The following is a 23,511-nucleotide window of genomic DNA, read 5'->3' on the forward strand; positions in this document are numbered from 1 at the left end:
CTTTTATTTCTTCTTTGATCCAGTCATTTTTTATCAGTATGTTGTTTATTCTCCATGTATTTGTGGGGTTTTTATTTCTTTGGGGGGGGGTTTATTTCTAATTTCGAAGCATCAAGGTCAGAGAATATGACTGATACGATTTCAATCGTCTTCAATTCATTCAGGCTAGTTTTGTGACCCAACACATAGTCTATCCTTGAGATATACACTAGAGAAGAATGTATAATCTTTTCTGGGTTGAAAGTCTATGTAAATGTCAATTATGTCCTTTTGGTCTAGTATCTCATTTAAGGCAGATATTTTCTTTTAGATTTTCTGTTTGCATGATCTATCTAGAGCTGTAAATGGAGTATTAAGTTCCCCAATTATGATTGTCTTTTTGTCTGTTTCTCCCTTTAGTTCTTTTAGTAGTTGTTTTATATATTTCTGTGCTCCCTGATTAAGTGCATATATTTTAAGAAAGGTTATGTGCGTATATTAAGACTGAGAAGGCAAGCCAGGTGCAGGAAATCCTCTTAGGCAGGGCAGAGACTCTGCCCCTGACTTTTATAATTCTCTTACATCCACCAACCACCTAAACTACAGTGGAACTAGAAGGCCCTCAAATACCTGGAAGCTTATCATGTTTAGAACCCAGGCTAGGGACTCAGCTGTGGGAGGTGACTCTACTAGGCCAGCACCAGTGCACATGAAACAGTAATTTTCTAATCCTCTGAGTGCATGTAGTCTGTCTCTTCCCACCGACTGGATTTCTGTTTCAACATTTGGTGCATTGGCCGGGAAGCTGAAAGCATTACTGGCCTCTTGAGCCACCGTTTTCAGAAGCTGGCAAAAAGGAGACACTAATTTTGGGGCCCCAAGATGAAAAGAAAGGCACGCCACTAGATCCTGACCCTCTCCAGGCCTGACTGCAGTCAACCACTGATGTACTCAAACAGACTTCCGGGAGGATAGAAAAGCCTGCCAGAATATCAAATTGGTAAGTATCCCCAGGGACCCAGGACTGAGTTCAGGCCTGCCTCAAAAACAGAAGGGGAGCTTGATCACCTCCCAGGTGACACTAACACTGCACAGGATAGGGAATTCCTGGGTGGAAAGTTTAATTTCTGTGTGGTGGTGTGTGTGAGTGACCATGCTCCACAATGCCTGTTACAGAACCTGCGTAAGTCCTAACCTGCGCATCCATATGACCTCATATGACTAAGAGTAGTACAAGGTCTTGGGGACATTGTCTCCACCAGCGAACCTGATCCAAGTCAGGGTCTTATACTGACCTGCCAATGCTAAGAGGCACCTAATTCCCTTCAAGGGGAGCAGCCAAGCAGACAAAGCGAGAGTTTCTTCCTGTTTGTCTCATGACACCATTCACTGGGAGGTTTGCTTAACCATCTTAGATATCATTATGGGGGGAGTTCCTCTAAACCCACTGATCTGAAATGTATGATAAAAAAAATTTTAACAGGAGGTTCTCAGGAGATTATGGGGTCAAACTGACCCCTGGAAAATTGTGTGCCCTTTGTGAATTAGAATGGCCCACCTTTGGTGTAGGATGACCCTCTGAAGGTACCTTTGATGTCTCAACAGTCCAGACTGTGTATAGGGTAGTCACCAGAGACTTCAGCCATCTGGACCAATTTTTCTACATAGACCAGTGGTTGGGTCTGATTCTGTGTTACTAGTCAGGGATAGTCTACAGTCCTTGCGGCACAAAGTGAAGGAAGACTTCACAGGGAATTAAGAGGCCTCCTATATTATAAGGGGATTCAGAAGAGGCCCCTCCACGGCCACCGCCCTAGGCCCCACTACCTACGGATGGGGAACTTTACCTGCCTGACAGCCCACCTCCATCTGTTTCACCCCACAACCAGCCAATGTGCTGCCAGAGCCAGGATTGCTGGAGCCAGGGTCAACAGAGCCAGTGTGAAGATGTCTCAGATCAGCTACCCAGGGACGAAAACCCCCAGTAGTGATGCAATTCCTACTGTAGGAGACAAGGGGTCCACAGAGAATGGGTCTTGATAGGACCCTGCAAGAGGAGGGATCAGTCTTCCAGACTCATTGCCCCACCTGGGTTGACTGTAATTTAGGCCTTGGCAAAGACCGGTAAATCGACCCAGTTCTGGCAGGCTGGCCACTCTGTAAATGGATGGTAGCAGTTACATGAGTGAGGGCAAAAGATAAGCCGGGTATGTGATAGTTTCAGATTTTGAGACTGGAAGCAAAGGCCCTGCCTGAGGGATGGTCTGCTCAGAGAGCAGAACTATGGGCCTTGATGAGGGCTTTAGGACGCAGCAAGAATCGGCAGGCCTACATATATACTGACTTGTGCTGTGCCTTTGCCACCTTACATATATATATGGAGCTATATACAAGGAAAGAGAGCTCCTTACTGCAGGGGGAAAAGAAGTATAAAAACTAAGGTGAAATCCTAAAATTGTTGGAGGTGGTCTGGGAACCAAGAGAGGTAGCAGTCACCAACTGCAAGGGACACCAAAAGGGAAGAGACTCAGTGTAGGGAAGAGACTCAGTATAGAGAAGAGACTCATTGTCAGAAGGAAACTGTCAGGCAGACTCTGCAGCTAAACAAGTTGCAAGAGAGCAGACAGCCCCTTCAAAAATCATGCTGGCTCCAGAACTACCTGCCACCCCATAATACATGGCCCAGGAAGAAGAATGGGCACAACAGGAGGGGGGAAATATAATGAAGGAAGGATGGTAGATATTCCCAGACCACAGAATCTACGTTCCAGAACAATTAGTCCATTGGCTAGTGCTCCAACAACGTGAACTCACCCATCTGGGAAAAAACACCCTAGAAGCTTTATTAAGTTGGTACCACCTGATTGCTCGACTTCCATTCCTCTGTGCTTTGGTCTCCCAATGCTGTCTCTTCTGTGCTCAAAACAACTCCAGACAAGACCCCACTGGGCCCACTGGGATCCAGTACTGTGGCCAAGCACACTTTGAAGATCTACAGATAGACCTCTTGGAAATAGAACCCAGTAGAGGAAATATATATCTGTACTTTCTCAGGCTGGGTTGACGCTTACCCCACATATATGAAAAAGGCAAGAGAAGTAACTAAAGCTCTACTGAGAGTCATCATCCCAAGATATGAAATGACATTGACTATAGGATCAGACAATGGCTCAGCCTTCATAGCAGAAATAGTACAGCAGGTAGCTCAAACTCTAGGCATCCAGTGGAATTTGCACATGGTCTACGGGCCCCAGAGCTCAGAGAAAGTAGAACACATGAATTAGACCCTTAGGCAGACCATGGCAAAACTATGTCAGGAAAACAACCTGCCCTAGACTGATAAACTGCCCCTAGCTCTCCTGCAAGTACATTGTACCCCTCAAGCAAAGATAGGCTTCTCCCCTTTTGAAATCTTATATGGGAGACCTCCCTCGCTGATCAAATTCAAAGGGGGTTATAAAAGAACGTGAAAATTTGGAAATTCAAAAACAAGTACAAGGACTAGGAAAAAACATTCTTGAGGTACATAAGTGGGTAACCGATAGAATACTCATTTCCCTGGGAATAACTGTACACCACACAGACCAGAGGATTAAGTCTGGATAAAAGACTAGAAAAGGGAACCCCTCAAACCAATCTGGAAAGGGTCCTATTTAGTTGTACTAACTACTCCCATAGTTCTCAAGGTTGCAGGTCTGAACACCTAGATCCACTACTCACAGGTGAAGGCAGCTCACCTGCCACATGACAACCAACCTACCTGGAGAGTGACCACCAGCCAGAATAATCCTCTGCAGGTCACCCTCAAGAGGACAGCAAAATCTGCTGATTGGTCTACGGCCAGCACCTGAGGACTTTGCTGGTAGAATGGATGATCATCACCTGCTGGACTGATCCCAGCACTGAATTCTGTATCTTTAATAGCCTTATAGGATCAAGTAGACTTCTTAGCAGCAATACTATTACAAAATAGAAGAATGTTAGACCTACTAATTACTGAAAAGGGAGGAATATGCCTCTTCTTAAATAAGGACTGTCTCACTTTTATGTTAATCAATCAGGAACAGTTAGAGTCATAGCCCAGCAGTTAAACCAATGAATTACAAAAAACAGGAATTATTGGAATCTTAGAATTCCTGGAGTAACATATGGAACTGAGCATCTTGGGTACTCCCATTAGCTGGACCTCCTTAATGCTTTTTATAGCACTCCTGTTTGGCCCTTGTATTCTCAACATGCTAACCCATTTTATTTTCTCTCTCTTTAGAAACAATAAAGTTCTAAATGATGCTTCAAACAAGGACCAATCACAATTACTCTCTTCTGGACGGTGAAGAACTCTAGTTGCTACATCCCTCCCCTTCAACACCCCTATTCAGCAGAAAGCAGAGAGTTCATTGCCCTCTGCCTCATGTGGCACTAAGGGAACTCCCTGTCCAAGATGTCTCTTAGTCAGCTAGGAGTAGCTTGAGAATCAAGAGGAGGGAATAGGAAGGCAAGCCAGGTGCAGACAATCCCCTTAGACAGTGCTGAGATCCCTGCCCCTAGCTTTTGTAATTCCCTTACATCTGCAAACTGCCTGAACTACAGTGGAACTAGAAAGGCCCCAAATACCTAAAAGCTTATCATGTATAAAAGGCGGCTGGAACTTGGGCTCAGGCCTCAAACTTTGGATGTGACTCTGCTGGGAAGGTGACACAGAACCAGCACATTAAACGATCATTTTCTAATCTTCTGAGTGCATGTAGTCTGTCTCTTCCCACCGACCAAATTTCTGCCTCAACAAGACATCTTGTATCTTCTTGATGTAGTGTCTCCTTTATCACTATAAAATGTCCACTTTTGTCCCTTGTTATCTTTAAATCTATTTTGTCAGATATAAGTATGGCTGCACCTGCTTTTCTGTGGATGTTAATTTTTCACCCTTCCACTTTGAGTCTAACTTTGTCTTTGCATTTTAAATATGGTATCTCCCGAAAGCAGCATATGGTTGGATTATGCATTTTGATTCAATCTGCTTCTCTGTACCTTTTTTTTTTTTTTGGTAAATTTAGTCAATCTACACTTAGGATAATTATTGGTGTATGAAGATTTTCTATAGCCTTTTTATCTTTTGTTTTCTGGTAGCTCTCTGTCACCACTGGTTGTTTTTGTGTGTGTGTGTGTTTCTGTCTATTATTTTTGTTTGGTGTTAGTCCGTAATTCTTTCCTTTTTTTTTTTTTTTTTTAAAGCTATGTGTCTCAGTTTGGGAGGTTTTTATGTGCGGTTACATTAGGTTAATGGAAAAGAAAAGTTTCATATATACAGTAGTCATTTTTCTTCTGAATGCATTTAATCTCTATCCTCTTTTGAAAATTCAGAACTTTACCTCCTCGCCTTTTATGCTTTGCTTGTCATAAATTATCCCTGTTTGTGCTGTAAGTCTGTTGGCGTCCTCCACAGTTTCCCTCCTCTACCCCAACCTTGAGACCATCCACAGAATGCACCCTCTGTTCAGGAAATAAAATAATTCTGTAGTACCAGTTCTCAGGTTTGCTGATAATGTGCTCTACAACTCAACACCAAGGGTGAAGGGAGGTGCACTCTGGGAGATTATAGAGCCCGGGTTCCATGGCTTTGTTTCTCTGTCTGGAATGCCAACTGCCCAACCACCATTGCCATACTTCTTGCTGTGTCATTGCCCAGGTCTCTGGGCTCAGCCATAGCTCATACTGCCCACTGCTCCAGGAATTCCCACTGAATCTCATCACTCCTCCTGGCTGAAGGGAGCACCAGCAAATGCTGATTGCTCACATCTCTGAGCTGAGCCCCACCATGAGCTCCAGGCCACAGAGCTATGTCCTTGACTCCTTTAAACTCTTCTCCCTTCACACCTTCCCAGTTTGCTCCCACTTGCTCATCTTTATATATTTCACGTACAGATATTTTAGGCATGTTTGTGCATTGAGCTGGAAATTCTTTGTTGAGTTCTAGCTGTTCAAATTGTTGATACTTCAAGGGCAGAGACCAAGGGGATCTCTCACATTGTCATTCCTCTTTGATCTATCATATCTGTTTTCTTCCTTCTATTCCTATCATCCATGCCCTCTATTTAGGTATTTAGGTATTTGGCTCAGTATGAACAATCTCCAATTTTTCATTATGACTTATCAGGTCTACCCAGAGGTCACTACTGATAGTAAGCCTCTTTATGTTTTTTAGTTTCAATTCTCAATAGAAAGAATTTCATGAATTGTCTTCTTACATGTCATATGTTATTGGAATGCCTAAGGATTCCTTGCCAAAAGGCTAGGTCTATTCATCTGTGTCTGAGAGTTTATATAGTTCATAAGACATTTTTTTATAGTGTCTTTGGAGATGGAAGATGAGATAAACTACATTTATTACAATCCAAGTGTTTTTTTGTTTTTGTTTTTTTAAATCAGCAAACATTTACTGAGTGCCTACTACATACATATAAGTAGAGATGAGTGATAGGTAAACAATAGTGTAATATAAAAGGTCTCTACTGTGAGAAGATTACAGTAAAATGAGGAGAACTGAATGCATACATAAGAACATGAATAATGATAGAAAATATTATATGTAAATATACAGGGTGTCCCCCAAATTCTATACAGGGTGACTGTAGATTCTATTATAGTTTGAAAATAAAGTGTATTTTAATAAACATTGGCTTTATAATTATTCAAAGTTGCATATACATTTTTTGGGACATCCTATATAGGTTCCACACATATATATTGTTTGATAACTAAGTAATTTAGGGATTCATAAATAAAAAAGATATTGTGGATAATTTGTGTTCAGGGAAGACCTGCTAAGGAAATATGATTCAAGCTGAAACTTTATTAATCAGAACTAATTAGCTTTGAGTCATAGTGATTGATAGAGCATGAGTTCTGACCAGTCTATAAAATGCATTCTCTTTCTATAGGACTTCCATTTGTATGTTTCATATGACAAAAATATCCTTTAATTGTACAATAATTTAATTTTGTTCTCATATACTCTTTCTGTCAACATCTTTAACTTTATTTTTTTAAAAATTCAGATAGAGCAGGAGGGAGAAAGAGGGGAAGAGAGAGAGAGAGAAACATTGACATGAGAGAGACACATTGACTGGTCACCAACCACACAACCCCAACTGGGGCTGGGGACAAACTGCAACCGAGGTACATGATCTTAGCAGGAACTGAAACTGGACTCTCTGGCCCGCAGGCCAACTGTCTAACTGCTGAGCCAAACTGGCCAGGGCAACATCTTTAACTTCTTAATCAAGAATGAGTTCTTTGCTTCTTGTTAGGTCCCAAAGTAACCAGCACAGTACCATAAATCATGTTTGCATACAATAAATATTTAAGTATTTTTTTGCTTGCTCAATTTACCACAGATAAAAGAAATGCACTTAAAATAGATAAAGCTTAAAAGTGCATTCTATCTTTAAAATTTCAAACTTAAATTTTACTTAAATCATGTCAAATACTTAAAGTCCAACCACTATAATGAATCTTACATTCCATAAGAAATAAGCCTAGTAGTTTACTGCATCAACATATTTGAATTATACAGTATCACATTTCTTGCAACAATTGCTGTATAGGCTTTCAACAAAGTATAATTTAATAAATTTCAAATGTAAAGCAATTTTCTTAAATATAAAACAGTTAAGTCTGTGATATTTAACAAGTCATGTTTGAAAAGTGAAAAGTAACAATGTGAATACTTTCTAGCTTGACAAAAGCCTTTAATGTGTTATTAATTTCATAAACTAGGTTTGCTTAATACAGCCACTTTCTTTATCTGTTTCTCCACCCTACAATTTTAAAAGGACTTAAAGTAAATATAGATGTTTGTTGTTATTTCTTCAATGTTGCCAATTTAACGATATTATAGAAGGCAGTTAGAGAGGCAAGAGCAGAGTAGGAATGATAGACCAAGTACAAAATGTCATGGGGCAGAGAACCCCTGGTGCCTAGTAAAGGCAAAACTGGGAAAACGAATATTTCAGGGTGGCAATCTCACCCCCAAGGTAATCTTTTTTCCCTATATTTTGCTGGTGATGCGACTCACACTTCCTTGACCTTTCATGTTGCTGGTCATGCAGTTCTGACTCTCCCTTGACCTTTGTTCCCCTGGCATATCCCTAGTCATGAGGTAGACCCCTTAGAGGAGAAGCAAAGAGGCCAGAGACTAGTCCCTTTGCATATGACTTCCTCGCATGACCACTCCCGAAGCATTATGCCCTCAATACAAGGAGATTTTAACCTTCATAAGATATTTCTAGAAACAAAGCCTCAGATTTGTTGACCATAGAGACAGAGTTTTGGTCAAACTAGAGATAACATCTAGGCCTCAATTGTGTTTCAGCATCAGGCCCAGAAAAGCAACAAAACCAGATGAAACAAGATCATTTTTGACAACAGGAGCAACTTGCATGACTAAGATCCCCTGCCCTGGTGCTGACCAATCAGTGGTGATCATGACCTGAGGAGCCATACCTGTAAAGTTGATGAATATTCTATTGAGATCCTCCCCTGAGACCTCCAGATAAAAGCCCTTAAGGCAAAGGACCCAGTACTCATGCTCTGAATCTCCCCCAAGCCTTTCTCTCTCTCCTTCACCCGGGAATGTTTTCTTTGCCTTTCTTTCTCCTAAACTGTGAGGGTCCTTCTTCTGCCTTTGTAGCTTGTTCCCTAAGTCCATGCAGCCCAGCTGGTTTACTTATTCTACGTCTGTAAAATTCTAAATAAGCTTTGACTTATATTCGAGTCTTGATTCTGAATTCTTTCCTAGCCAAATTCAAGGACTGAGGTTTAACATCTGGTGCCATTTTGCCATTAACAATATCACTGTTTGTTTAGTTTTCAAAATGACTTTTTCCATAGAAAAAATATTAAAATATGAAATGATGTCACTACATCACACACACACACACACACACACACACACACATAAAAAGGCACAGCAGATCTGGGAAGCAGTCCAAAATACTTCAAAGTGACTTTTGTGCCTAATTATACCTGAAGCCATTATTTCTGGAGAAGAAATAACAAACAAACAAAAAACAGTTATCTTTGAAGACAATTCAGGTACATTATGAAATAATTAAATTATTATGTGTACAATTGAATATGTCAATGCAGTTTTATCATCACCACCACCAACAATAACATGAACACATTCTACCATTCCCTGGATGGGCAGGCAATTTTAATTCAGGACCACTTTGGGAAATTTGCAAATTCTTACAGAACATTTCTCTCCACCTTCCTTATTGCTGGGAGTACACCAGAAAAGGGGACAATCAAGCCCAGAAGACATAATCAAAAGGGCTGATATCTAGTTAGTATATGGGAATTAATTGGAAATATTAAAAAATGAAATTATAAGGAAGAGGTTAATCATCCTTAAATTAAGTCCCATACATACTGAGATCTGGCTCACTGCAATTACTGACAATCACTAATTAATTTGATTATTTTTTAAAAGCTTCAAAACAACACACAATTCAGGGTGCAAAATGAAAATTATAGAAAACTAAGGTTAATTTTATCTATATCTAAATGTACATGAATACACTAAGTTCAATTTAATTCATATGATATTGTGTAGCTTGTAGCTCTTGAGTCTATTCAGTTCTTTTTTATTTTTTTATCGTTTTTTTTTTTTTTTTTTAGAGAGAGAGGAAGGGAAAGAGAGATAGAAACATTGATGTGAGAGAGAAACATCAATTGGCTCCCTCCTGCACACCCTCTACTGGGGATCAACCAGCAACCCAGGCATGTGTCCTGATCAGGAATTGAACCTGGACCTCCCAGTCCATGGGACATCACTCAGTCCACTGAGCTACATTGGCCGGGCCAGTTCTTTTGATATTACATTTGCATTGGTAAGGATGTTTTCCTTCATGTCACAAATTAAATATCTATTTCTTCAATTCCTTTGGCAAAATTTCCCTTTCTAAGATCCTGCTGTCCCTCAGGTCCTCTAGAATCTGCCAATAAATATATCATGTTTGTGAAGTTTTCTTTTCTTTTTTTTTGTGTGTGTGTGTGATACCATGTCTCCACCTACAAACTTTTTGAGCTTTTGCTTCTCTACTGAAATTGAAATGTTCAGTGACTCTTGACTTCCAGGTAAGATTAGGAATAACTTCCAATATTGGCACCAGAGTATATTCATTGTATACTGACACCTAAAAACCAATAAAAATAAAATCATGCCGTAAGAATTTACTAAATGCATTGAGCACTTAAAAAATAGTGTGAAAAATATATTTCCCAACCTTGTCACTGAAATGAGTGCCCCTGGATAAATACCGTTTTGGCAAATTTGTCTCAGAACTTTGCTGAACAAAGACTAATTAATTATATTTACATAGTACTTGCCTCCCCAGAGTGGTGCAATCAACACCACTAAACAGTTCCAGCTTGCAGGACAGAAATTAACTCGAACAAAACATCAGTCATAAATGATGGGCACCAAGCTTTTGTGGCCAAACAGTAGCATTTTACATAAGGAAACCATAGTAAGAATCTCAGTCAAGGTTGAGATGACAATAATACATGATTGTAACCTAAGTTAGGAGCTAGAATAGTGAGAATAAGCAATATATTATGAACAGGCAAAGGAGCCCTGGCCGGTTTGGCTCAGCGGTTAGAGCGTTGGCCTGCAGTCCAGAGAGACCTGCGTTCGGTTCCCGCTAAGGGCGCGTACCTCGGTTGCAGTTTGTCCCCAGCTCTGGTTGGGTTGTGCAGGTGGCAGCCACTCAGATGTGTCCCTTTCACGTCGCTGTTTCTCTCTCTCCCTCTCTCCATCTCTCTCCCTCCCACTCTTATCTGAACAAAAAATGAAAACAATGTCCTTGGGTGAGGATAAAAAAAAAAAAAGTAAACAGACAAAGGAGAACACTCCAGAACAAAGGCCATGAGTTGTGAGAGAAAGCCAAGGTGCCTGGTGAAGGGGCCACGGGTAGTGCTGGCAGCCAAAAGCAACCATGTAGGATATTGAGTTAAAGAAGTGCATAAAAAACTGAAAGGACAGCCGTCAGTATGAGAAATTTCATGTCTTTCAACAGCTTGTAGGATCACATTAATTAAGAACTAAAAGCCGAGAAAAATTCCCCAGAGATAAGATTCTTCATAAGGAAAACAAACAGTATACTAAATGTGGGATCATTACTATAAAAAACAGACAGGACTTGGACATTAAAAACAATCAGAGTACTTAATCAAGGAACTAAACTTCAAATTGATGACAATACGGCCCTCTAAAAAATGATGGGAGAAAGAAAGTAAGGCAAAGTAATGTAATTCTGTTCATAGTAAACACACTGTAATTCACAATTCCTAGAGAAACATTTTTTAACTACACAGGGGGTTCCAGCCAGTGTTCCCTCCTCCTCTCTGAGGAAGCCACCTGTCAGCACAACTTTCCTGAAGCACATGTCACGGAGACACTGCCCACTCATGACAGACAGCCACAGAAAGAAAAACAAAAGCAACTGCAGCTACCTAAATCAATCAGGGTATGTTTTTATTGGTAACTATGAAGGAAAAACAAAGAAATAGCAAACACTTTAAGAAATCCAGAAACATAAGGAAGGATCAGGTGAAGCAATAGAAAAGCTATGCTTAATATCAATACCAGAACAAGATACTAACAAAAAAGAAGGTGGTATCCCATAGTTGTTTTAATTTGCATCTCTCTGATGATTAGTGATGTGGAGCATTTCTTCATATGTCTCTTGGCCATTTGTATGTCCTTTTTGGAGAGGTGTCTCTTTAAGTCCTCTGCCCATTTTTTAGTTGGGTTCTTTGTCTTCCTTTTGTTGAGTTGTATGAGCACTCTACATATTTTGGAAATTAACCCCAAGATATATGTTTTTAATGCAGTCTAATGTCTTTATATCAAATATGTCTTTATTATTGCATATAGCCATGAGAATAGTGTCTGGCATACATTGGACACCTATTTGTTAAATTTAAAGAATGAACCAGATTGATTAAATTGCTCACTGAGCCTCTTCACTATGTAAAAGGAATTTCAAATGTTACTTCTCCAAAGTAGAACTATTTATTCCTGACCTCATATGCGCTTCTTTGTTAATATGTCACATCTGAGTAAATGACACCAACCATCTAACTAGCTGCTGAAGTCAAAACCCCTGGCAGAAATCACAGATATGATGGAGAAGCTTTTACTATATCGATTTTGTGACAAAACAACTATAAAAGTTAGATAATGAAAAATAAAAAGAGTCTGTTATAGTAAATGGATAACATCTGAGAGAACAATGACTCTGTGTGCCAATATTCTGGGAAGTAATTCTGGGTAGTTCACTGAGGTGAGATCCATATGCTGTGAAATGCTTTTCCAAGTTCTTAATTCTGTGAGCTGGAGGCTGTGAAGCCAGTCTGAGGGTATCCATTAAGAGCCAGAGTAGCCAGAAGAGTTTTTAATTATGTCATAAATCTGAGCAGACAAAACTTCAAGTTCATACCTACAAAGCCACCATAAGTTTAGGGGTCAAAGTATTGGAACAAGAGTACTGAGAGAGCTTACCATCTGCACCACTTTTTCACTTGAGACATTTGAAATTTTAATTTTAATCTGTAGTATGAAAGAAGCCAAGAAAAAAATGTGGCTTAAAAGCTCAGTAGACCATTCATCAGTTTTAAATAACTGGGGAAAGAGGAGCTATGGATTAAGGTCTGCCAAGAAGGAGGATTTCTGATAAACATAGTAAGCTCCCAAAGGGGCAGCCTGCAAGGCTACCCCTGGAGGGTAAAGACTAAATAGAGACAGGTCAAGCATCATATCCAGTCAGAGTTTACAAGTCCAAAGAAATGAATCCTTTACTTATTGAGATTATCGTTATCAACTTAAATGCACTAGCAAAGTAACATAAATATTATAGCAACATAATATAGCAAGCGTAACATAAATATTATTAATGGTTAAATCATTTGTATAACTAGTAGGGAAAAGTAATCAATTTAAATATTAAATAATATTTTACATTGATTACTGTACCAGGTTATATATTATTCTCTAAGTAATCATTTTTAGTTGGCATTTTTTTCTTTCAAAAGTAAAACAGAAGATATTTGTTAAGAGTAGAATAATTGAAGGCACTAAGAACACAAGTGCATTGTCGAGATTATAAAATATAGAGCATTGTAGTTGAATCTGGCTTGTATCAGTCGCTTTCTATGAAGCAGACTGCCATCTTTTTCCTGATATTCATTGTATTAATGTGAAATAAGTTCTTCAAAATTGAAAATGAACAGTTCATTTAATCAATAAAAATATCTATACATTCAATTTATACATTTCATTTATCATTTGATTAATAAAGCTTTAATATTTTTATTATGCTTATTCAGTTGGAAGAGGAAAATTAAATGTATCAGTTCCATCATTTTTCCTGAAGCATTTCCTCATCACAAAGAGTAAGTTTTTGTTCAATATGAATACAATCACATCACAGTGCCCATTACAAATAATGGTGATTGTTCATCTCATTTACTATTGACCAACGGAAAAATTTCCCCATAAGAGTTATGAAAGACAACCCTGGCCAGTTTTGCTCAGTGGTTAGAGCATCGGCCCTCGGACAGAGGAGTTATGGGTTTGATTCTGGTCAAGGGCATATACCTGGGTTGGGTTCTGACCCTGGCCTCAATTGGGTCATATGGGAGGCAGCAAATCAATGAGTCTCTCTTATATTGGTGTCTCTCTCTCTCCCTCTCTCTTTCCCCTTCCCACTCTATCTGAAGATAAATAGAAAAGTGTCCTCAGGTGAGGATAAAAAAAAAAAAAGAAAATTAAAAAGTTATGAAAGACATAAAATTTACCATGACAGATAAATTCTTTAAATAGCATGGTTTTCTGGATTTTTGGCACTTGAAGAAAATGATATTTTAAAAATCATTTCACTTATAACATGAGTTTTCCAGGAGACATTTTAATAAAATGTTTTGTTGATATATTTTTTTAAAAAGTAGAATTTGGAGAACGGAAAAATGGCGGCGGAGTGAAGGGAGCTACACAGACCGTCTCCCAGAACCAAACTGGAATTACAACTATAACACAGATGAATCGATGGGAAAAACCAACAGAAAAGCAGCTTGCGAGGACCATACAACGAGGGACACCGACTCGATTCCGGTAGGCTTGCGAAGGCGCGAGACGGGGCTGGGAGCCCACAGTCAGCAGCTCGGCAGCAGCCTTAGCTGAGAGCGGCGCCCTCGGGTTACACTCCCAGGTGGCCCCACAGCGCAGCCGGGACAGAGGCTGAAACAGCCACAGCCACTCACCTTGGGCTCCGGAAGAGGGAGGGCGGACTGGACTGGAACTGTGTCGGGACACTCGGGGTTTGGAGGGCACTCAGAGCTTTGGCTGAGTGCAGCCACTCAGGACGGTGGCCACGTTGCTCCTTCCCAGGGCTCTGAGAGAGGCAGCAGCCCCTCCCTCGGAGATCCAACCCCACCCTGTGGGCCATTGAAGTGTTAATTGAGGCTCACTAACAACCAGCATCTGCCCCACCCTCGTGAAAGCCTCTTGGCTGAGCACCAGAGGGAGTTTTTCAATCAACTGACAACCCAAAACTCATCAATTAACCTAGACTGCTAGCCTCCAGGCAAAAAGCTAGAGGATAACAGTACATTTCCTGGGCTGGCAACTTTAACCAAGAAAGTAAGACTTGACAGTGGTGTTCAACGTGGGTCCTTCCTCGCTCATCTAAACACAGGAGAGGGAGCCACAAACAGCAGAACACCAACACCCACAGGGAGAACTTGACAGGCCCCAAAGCCCACAGAGATAGCCAAAATGGTGAAACACAGAAACAGAAGCCAAATGAAAGAGCAAGACACCTCCACCGAAGATGAGATCAATGTGGAGCAATTAGGCATGTTAACAGAGCTAGAATTCAAAGGCATGATCTTGAGGAAGCTCAACAGCATGAGTAAGGACATAGACACACTGAAAATAAGTCAATTGGAAATTAAAAACCAACAAGAAGAGATAAAAAATGACATATCTGAAATGAAAAACACATTGGAAGGTTTAAAAAGCAGAGTAGGGGAAGCTGAGGACCAGATCAGTGAATTAGAAGACAGGGTAGAAAAAAATCAACCAATCAGAAAAACAAAAGGAAAAAACTATTAAAAAACAGGAAGACAGCTTAAGAGAACTATGGGACAACTGGAAACGTAATAATATTCGCATCATAGGAGTCGCCGAAGAAGAAGAAAATGAGCAAGGGATAGAGAATATATTCAAAAAAATAGTGACAGAAAACTTCCCTAATTTGGTGAAGGAAGAAGGCATTCAAGTTCAAGAAGCACAAAGAGTCCCAAATAAGAAGAACCCAAACAGGCCCACACCAAGACACATAGTAATTAAAATGCCACAAATTAAAGACAAAGAGAGAATCCTAAAAGCAGCAAGAGAGAAGCAACAGGTTACCTACAAAGGGAACCCCATAAGGCTCTCAGCTGACTTCTCACAAGAAACACTACAGGCCAGAAGAGAATGGCATGAAGTAATCAAAGTCATGAAAAACAAGAATCTGAATCCAAGACTACTCTACCCAGCAAGGCTATCATTCAAAATAGAAGATCAAATAAAGAGCTTCCCAGACAAAATAAGGCTAAGGGAATACATTAGCACCAAATCAGCACTGCAAGAAATGTTAAAAGGACTGCTGTAATTAGCAGTAGAAATGGGAAGAAAAATAGAACCACACTAAACAAAAATGGCAATAAATAATATTATATAAATAACATATCAATAATCACCTTAAACGTAAATGGATTGAATGCTCCCATAAAGAGACACAGAGTAGCTGATTGGATAAGAAAGCAGGACTCATCTATATGTTGTTTACAAGAGACCCACCTCTCAACAAAAGACTCACATAGGTTGAAAGTGAAGGGATGGAAAAAATTTTTCCAAGCAAATGGAAAGGAAAAAAAAGCTGGGGTAGCAATTCTCATATCTGATAAAATAGATTTCAAAATGAAGGCCATAACCAGAGACAAAGACGGCCACTATATAATATTGAAAGGATCTATCCAACAGGAAGATATAACCTTGATAAACATATATGCACCCAATATAGGAGCACCAAAATATATTAAAAATCTTCTGGAGGACTTCCAAGGAGAAATCGACAACAATACAATCATAGCAGGGGACTTCAACACCCCGTTGACAGCACTGGATAGATCCTCTAGGCAAAAAATTAGCAAGGAAACAGAGACTCTAAATGAAGCACTAGACCAAATGGATTTAATAGATATCTACAGAGAATTACACCCCAAAACTACAGAATACACATTCTTCTCAAGTGCACATGGTACATTCTCAAAGATAGACCACATGATAGGACACAAACTAAATCTCTACAAGTTCAAGAACATTGAAATCATATCAAGCATCTTTTCAGATCACAATGGCATGAAACTAGAAATCAATTGCAACAAGAACATGCAAAGACATTTCAACACATGGAGGCTCAATAGCATGTTATTAAACAATGAATGGGTCACCGAGGAGATCAAGGAAGAAATTAAAAACTTCCTGGAAACCAATGAAAATGAACACACAACAACACAAAATCTATGGGATGCAGCGAAAGCAGTTCTGAGAGGGAAGTTCATAGCACTACAGGCCTACCTCAAAAAACAAGAAAAATTTCTAATTGACTGTCTAACCTCACAACTTAAAGAATTAGAAAGCGAACAAAAAGAAAACCCCAGAGCAAGTAGAAGGAAGGAAATAGTAAAGATCAGAGCAGAAATAAATGACATAGAGACCAAAAAAAAACAATTCAAAGGATCAATGAAACAAAGAGCTGGTTTTTCGAAAAGATAAACAAGATAGATGGACCCTTAGCTAGACTCACCAAGAAACAAAGAGAGAGAACCCAAATACACAAAATCAGAAATGAAAGAGGAGAAGTAACAACCAACACCACGGAAATACAAAAGATCGTTAACAACTACTACGAACAACTATATAGCAACAAATTCGACAATCTAAGCAAAATGGACAAATTTCTAGAAACACACAGTCTCCCAAAACTACTCCCGGAAGAGATAGAAAACTTGAACAGACCAATAACAACTAAGGAAATTGAAGAGGTAATCAAGACTCTCCCAGCAAACAAAAGCCCAGGCCCAGATGGTTTCACAGGGAGTTTTACCGAACATTCAAAAAAGAACTAACACCCATTCTCCTCAAACTATTTCAAAAAATTCAAGAAGAAGGAAGACTTCCAAACACACTCTATGAGGCCAGCATAATTCTAATTCCAAAACCAGAAAAAGACACTACAAAGAAAGAAAACTACAGGCCAATATCCCTGATGAACATAGCCGCCAAAATCCTGAACAAAATATTAGCAAATCGGATCCAGAAATACATCAAAAAAATTATTCACCATGACCAAGTGGGATTCATTCCAGGGATGCAAGGCTGGTACAATAGTCGCAAATCAATAAACGTGATACACCACATAAACAAAATGAAGAATAAAAACCACATGATCATATCAATAGATGCTAAAAAAGCATTCGACAAAATCCAGCATCCATTTCTGATAAAAACGCTCAGCAATGTAGGAATAGAAGGATCATATCTCGACATAATAAAGGCCATATATGAAAGACCTACAGCCAACATCATACTCAATGGACAGAAACTAAAAACATTTCCATTAAGAACAGGAACAAGACAGGGATGTCCACTTTCGCCACTCTTATTTAACATTGTACTGGAAGTCTTAGCCACAGCAATCAGACAGGAAGAAAAAATAAAAGGGATCCAAATTGGAAAGGAGGAAGTGAAACTATCATTATTTGCAGATGACATGATATTGTACATAGAAAACCCTAAAGACTCCATCAAAAATCTATTAGACTTAATAAATGAATTTGGCAAAGTAGCAGGATACAAAATTAACATCAAGAAATCGACGGCATTCTTGTACATCAATGATGAACTCACAGAAAGAGAAACTGAAAAAACAATCCCATTTACCATCGCGCCAAAAAAATTACGATACCTAGGAATACACTTAACCAAAGAAGTAAAGGACCTATTTGCAGAAAACTACAGGTCATTGAAAAAAGAAATAGAGGAAGATATAAAAAAGTGGAAGCACATACCCTGTTCATGGATTGGAAGAATTAACATCATTAAAATGTCCATAGTACCCAAAGCAATCTATAGATTCAGTGCAATCCCCATCAAAATACCAACGACATATTTCATAGAACTAGAACAAATACTTCAAAAGTTCATAAGGAATCAAAAAAGACCCCGAATAGCCACAGAAATCTTGAAAAAGAAGAACAAAGTAGGTGGGATCACAATACCAGATATCAGGTTATACTACAAAGCGACTGTAACCAAAACAGCCTGGTACTGGCACAAGAACAGGCATATAGACCAGTGGAACAGAACTGAAAACTCAGAAATGGACCCAAGGCAATACGCTCAATTAATATTTGACAAAGGTGGCAAGAGCATACAGTGGAGTAAAGACAGCCTCTTTAATAAATGGTGTTGGGAAAATTGGACAGCTACATGCAAAAAAATGAAACTAGAGCATCAACTTACACCATACACAAAAATAAACTCGAAATGGATAAAAGACTTAAATGTGACCCGTGAATCCATAAAATTTCTAGAAGAAAATGTAGGCAACAAAATTTCGGACATCATACGGAGCAGAATTTTCACTGATACATCACCTAAGGCAACAGAAATAAAGGAGAAAATGAACACATGGGACTACATCAAACTAAAAAGCTTCTGCACAGCAAAAGAAACAATCATCAAAATGGAAAGGCAACCCACTGTATGGGAGAACATCATTGCCAATGATGTATCAGATAAGGGGTTAATTTCCAATATATATAGAGTGCTCATACAACTCCACAAAAGGAAGACAAAGAACCCAATTAAAAAATGGGCAGAGGAGCTGAATAGACACCTCTCCAAACAGGACATACAAATGGCCAAGATACATATGAAGAAATGCTCAACATCACTAATCATCAGAGAGATGCAAATTAAAACAACAATGAGGTATCACCTCACACCTGTCAGAATGGCCGCCATCAACAAATCATCAAACAACAAGTGTTGGCGAGGGTGTGGAGAAAAAGGGACTCTAATACACTGCTGGTGGGAATGCAGACTGGTGCAGCCACTATGGAAAACAATATGGTGCTACCTGAAAAAATTAAAAATTGAACTTCCATTTGACCCAGTGATCCCACTGCTGGGAATATACCCTAAGAAGCCTGAAACACCAATCAGGAAGAATATATGTACCCCCATGTTCATAGCAGCATTATTTACAATAGCTAAGATCTGGAAACAGCCCAAGTGTCCACCAGTAGACGAATGGATAAAAAAGCTGTGGTACATATACACAATGGAGTACTATGCAGCGGTAAGAAAGAAAGATCTCTTATCCTTTGAGATGACATGGAGGGACCTGGAAAGTATTATCCTAAGTGAAAGAAGCCAAGCAGAAAAAGACAAATACCACATGATCTCACTTATATACGGAATATAATGAACATAACAGTCTGAGGAATACAGTAGATCCAGACACATGGAAGTAGGGCACAGACTGACATCCCTCAGAAGAGGGGATGGGGGGTGGGGGGTGGGAAGAGATAAACCACAGAACTTATGTGCATGTATGCATGACCAATGGACATGGACAACTAAGCCGGGGACAGGGTGGAGGGGGGGTGGGGTTGGGGGGTGCCAATGGGGTAAAAAGGTAAAATATCTGTAACAAAAAAATAAATAAAAAATTCATAAAAAAAATAAATAAATAAATAAAATAAAATAAATAAAAAGTAGAATTTGGATCAAAACAATATAGACGAAGAAATAAATTGTCAAACTTGGGAGTGAAAAACAACATAAAATTGCTAAATCACATAAGTAAGATATGTATTATATAATTTCCTTGGTTGGGCTTTCCAAGTAATGAATTTTTTTGCCTATTCTAAGAAACAAAGTCATGTCTATACTGAAAATAATATAAGACATCCATATACACAGGATTGTGGGGTATCAAAACATTGATGTAATACTTTCATTTTATTTAGACAATATGTAACAAAACAAATTGCAGCTGTTTACAGATTTCACATTAAATTCACCAATCTCAAAAAATAAATATTTTATATTGTTTTCTAATATAATACAATAAAATACTAAAATGATCAAAACTGGAATTTTAGTTAGATTACCAGTATCTGGAGATAAATTAAAATTTAAAACAAGTATAGTCAGTTTTCTCCTCATACTTTTCATAGCTCTCTTTGTCTTTTTAAATTTACTTTTCAGAAAAATAAGTTAATATATTCATACAATCAGTATCTGTAACATTTGTGTATTAATTATATCTCAATAAATCCTTAAAAAACAGAGCAATATTCTCAAAGTTGTGTAGTTTTATAGTTATATGTTTATTTATTTTATAGTTTAAAAGATATGAAGGAAGAATTTGTGAAATTTTTTAATAGAATTTCTGCACTATTGTTGTCATTTAATCTTGAGGTTGTTGCCAGTGTTGGGGGTATAATATAATCCCATTCACTGAACTTTTTCTTGTTTGCTTGCTCCTCAGTATTCTGGGTGTGCAGAGTCATTTGAAGACATCTCCTTTACAGTCCCACTGGCACCCAAGTCCAGGCTCTCTTCTTGACTTGTGTGACTGTTATAACAAGCCTGTTCAGAGACCTCCCTGTGTGCACATTCTTGTTTTGCCAACCATCTTTTCCATCAAAATCAATAATTGTCTTCTTTTAAAATACATTTCTGTTTATTTTTTAGAGAGGGGGAAGAGAGAGAGAGAGAGAGAAACATCAATGAGACACATCGATCAGCTGCCTCCTGCACATCCCTTATTGGGGATCAAGCCTGCAACCCAGGCATGTGCCTTGACCTGGAATCAAACCTGGACCTCTCAGTCCATGGGACGATGCTCAATTCACTGAACTACACTGGCAAGTCTCAATAATTATCTTTTGAAGTACAACATAAATCACGAATTCTTTTCTGTTGGAAAAAAGAAATCTTTTTAAAATATATATTTATTTTCGAAAAAAGATGGTGACAGGCAGGACTGGAGAGAGGGTGAGTGTGTGAGAGAGTGAGCTAGTGTGTGAAAGAGTGTGAGTGGAAGTGAAGGTGGATGACCAAACTCCTGCAGTGCAGAGACAAGGAGCAGAAGGTTCCTGTGCTGTGCACGGGAGCTGCCAGCTACCTCGGTGAGCAGCTCTTCAGGCGCTTCTCCCTGGGCCACGGGAGGTCTCACCATTTTGGAAGATCCTGGGTCTTCCCTGGGAGGAGGCAGTGGGAGCAACTAGGGCCCAGCAACCTGAGCCCACCAGCGCACCAGGCACCATCGGACAAGTGGACACTCTGTGTCAACACAGACCGGTGCACAGTAGTAGAGCTCCCAAGGTGCTGGTCACCGAAGCCGCAGACAGCCTGGAGCCCAGCAACATCCCCCATAGTAGCAGCCTGATCAGAGCCCAGATACACCCCCAGCAACACAGGGTGGGGAGCAGACATCCATTCCCAGAAAAACAGAAGCACAGACTAGCAGCTGAGACCCATCCCCAAAAACTGCAGCAAAAGCTAAGCAGGAGTCGAGCCCCACGGGGCAGCAGCACTCCCCAGCCACTAGCAGCAGGAACTGGGGCTCCACAGAGGCCTGTGTGGTTAGTATCTCACAAGAGCAGTGGGAAGCCTGAGCCCGAGAGAGACTGGTGCAATCAAGCTGCCTGCCTGTGGGACCTGCAGGGTGTGAGGGCACCAGAGAGGCCTGAGCAACCCAGCAGGGACTGTGCTATCTAGTTACCCAAGGGGCCTGTGGGGTGCTAAAGCACCAGAGAGGCCGGCTCAACCCAGCAGGGACTGTGCCATTCAGTTACCCGCAGGACCTGCAGGGTGTGGGGGCACAGGAAGGCCTGTGCAGCCCTGCTGCTCACAAGATAGGCATAGAGGATGTGAAAATGGAGGCAGAGTGAATAGAAGCTACACATATGATCTCCCAGGACCAAATGAGAATTACAACTAAAGCAAAGACAAATCCTTGGAAAAAAAGCAACAGAAAAGCAGCAGGACAGGGCCATATAACCAGGGACACTGGTAATATCTGTGGAGGTGCGAAAGGGTGGTGGGCTGGGAGCCCATGGACAGCAGCGGTTTTAGCTGTGAGCAGCACCCTTGGGGAATAAAGACCAAGCCTGCTCCACAGCGCGGAGAGCTGGGACAGAACGCTAAAATAGCCACAGCCACTCACCTGGGGTCTACAGTAGAGGGAGGGCAGACTGGGCTGGAACTCTGTGGAGACAAGTGGGATTTGGAGTGCACTCAGAGTTTTTGCTGAGTTGTGGCCACAAAGGACTGTGGCCAGTGTGCTCCTTACCAGAGCTATGGGGAAAAGCAGCAGCTCCTCCACCCCCTCAGAGATTCAGCCTTTCCCAGGTGAGGCAAATTGAGGCTCATTAACAACCAGCATCTATCCCACCCTCTGGAAATCCTCTTATGCAGAACACCAGGGCTACATTCCAAGGCACTGAGTAACTGAGACTAGTAGTCTCCAGTCAAAAATCTAGAGGATAACTGAACCTTTCCTGGGCTTGCAAATTTACCCAGAAAGGAAGACTTGACAGTGGTGTTTAACGTGGGCCCACCCCAGCTCATCCAAACCCAGTAGAGGGAGCCACAAACAGCAGAATACCAACACCCACAGGGAAAATTTGGCAGGCTCCAAAACCCACTGAGATAGCCAAAATGGTGAAACAAAGAAACAAATCCCAAATGAAAAAACAAGAGAACTCTATCGAAGATGAGATAAATGAAATGCAGCTAAGCAAGTTATCAGAGGTAGACTTAAGAGCCATGATCTTTTTTTTTTTTTAATCCTCATCCGAGGACATTTTTCCATTTTTTGTACAGACAGAGTGGGAGGGAGAGAGAGGAAGAGAGAGAGAGGGAAACATTGATGTGAAAGGGACACATCGAGTGGCTGCCACCTGCACGACCAACCAGGGCTGGGGACAAACTGCAACCGAGGTACATGCCCTTAGCGGGAACCAAACCCGGGCCTCTCCGGACTGCAGGCGGACGCTCTAACCGCTGAGCCAAACCGGCCAGGGCCAGAGCCATGATCTTGAGGAAGCTCAACAGCATGAGTAAGGACATCAGCACCACGAGTAAAGATATAGAAACATTGAAAACCAAGTGGAAATGAAGAATGGCATAGCAGAAATAAAGAACACATTGGAAGGACTAACCAGCAGAGGAGAGGAAGCTGAAGGACCGGATCAGTGAATTAGAAGACAGGGTAGAAAAAAATCGACCAATGAGAAAACCAAAAGAAAAAAAAAACAATTAAAAAAACAGGAAGACAGCTTAAGAGAACTGTGGGACAACTGGAAAGGTAATAACATTCACATCATAGGAGCCCCCGA

The sequence above is a fragment of the Molossus molossus genome, unplaced genomic scaffold (assembly GCF_014108415.1).
Source record: "Molossus molossus isolate mMolMol1 unplaced genomic scaffold, mMolMol1.p scaffold_m16_p_8, whole genome shotgun sequence".
Lineage (NCBI taxonomy): Eukaryota > Metazoa > Chordata > Mammalia > Chiroptera > Molossidae > Molossus > Molossus molossus.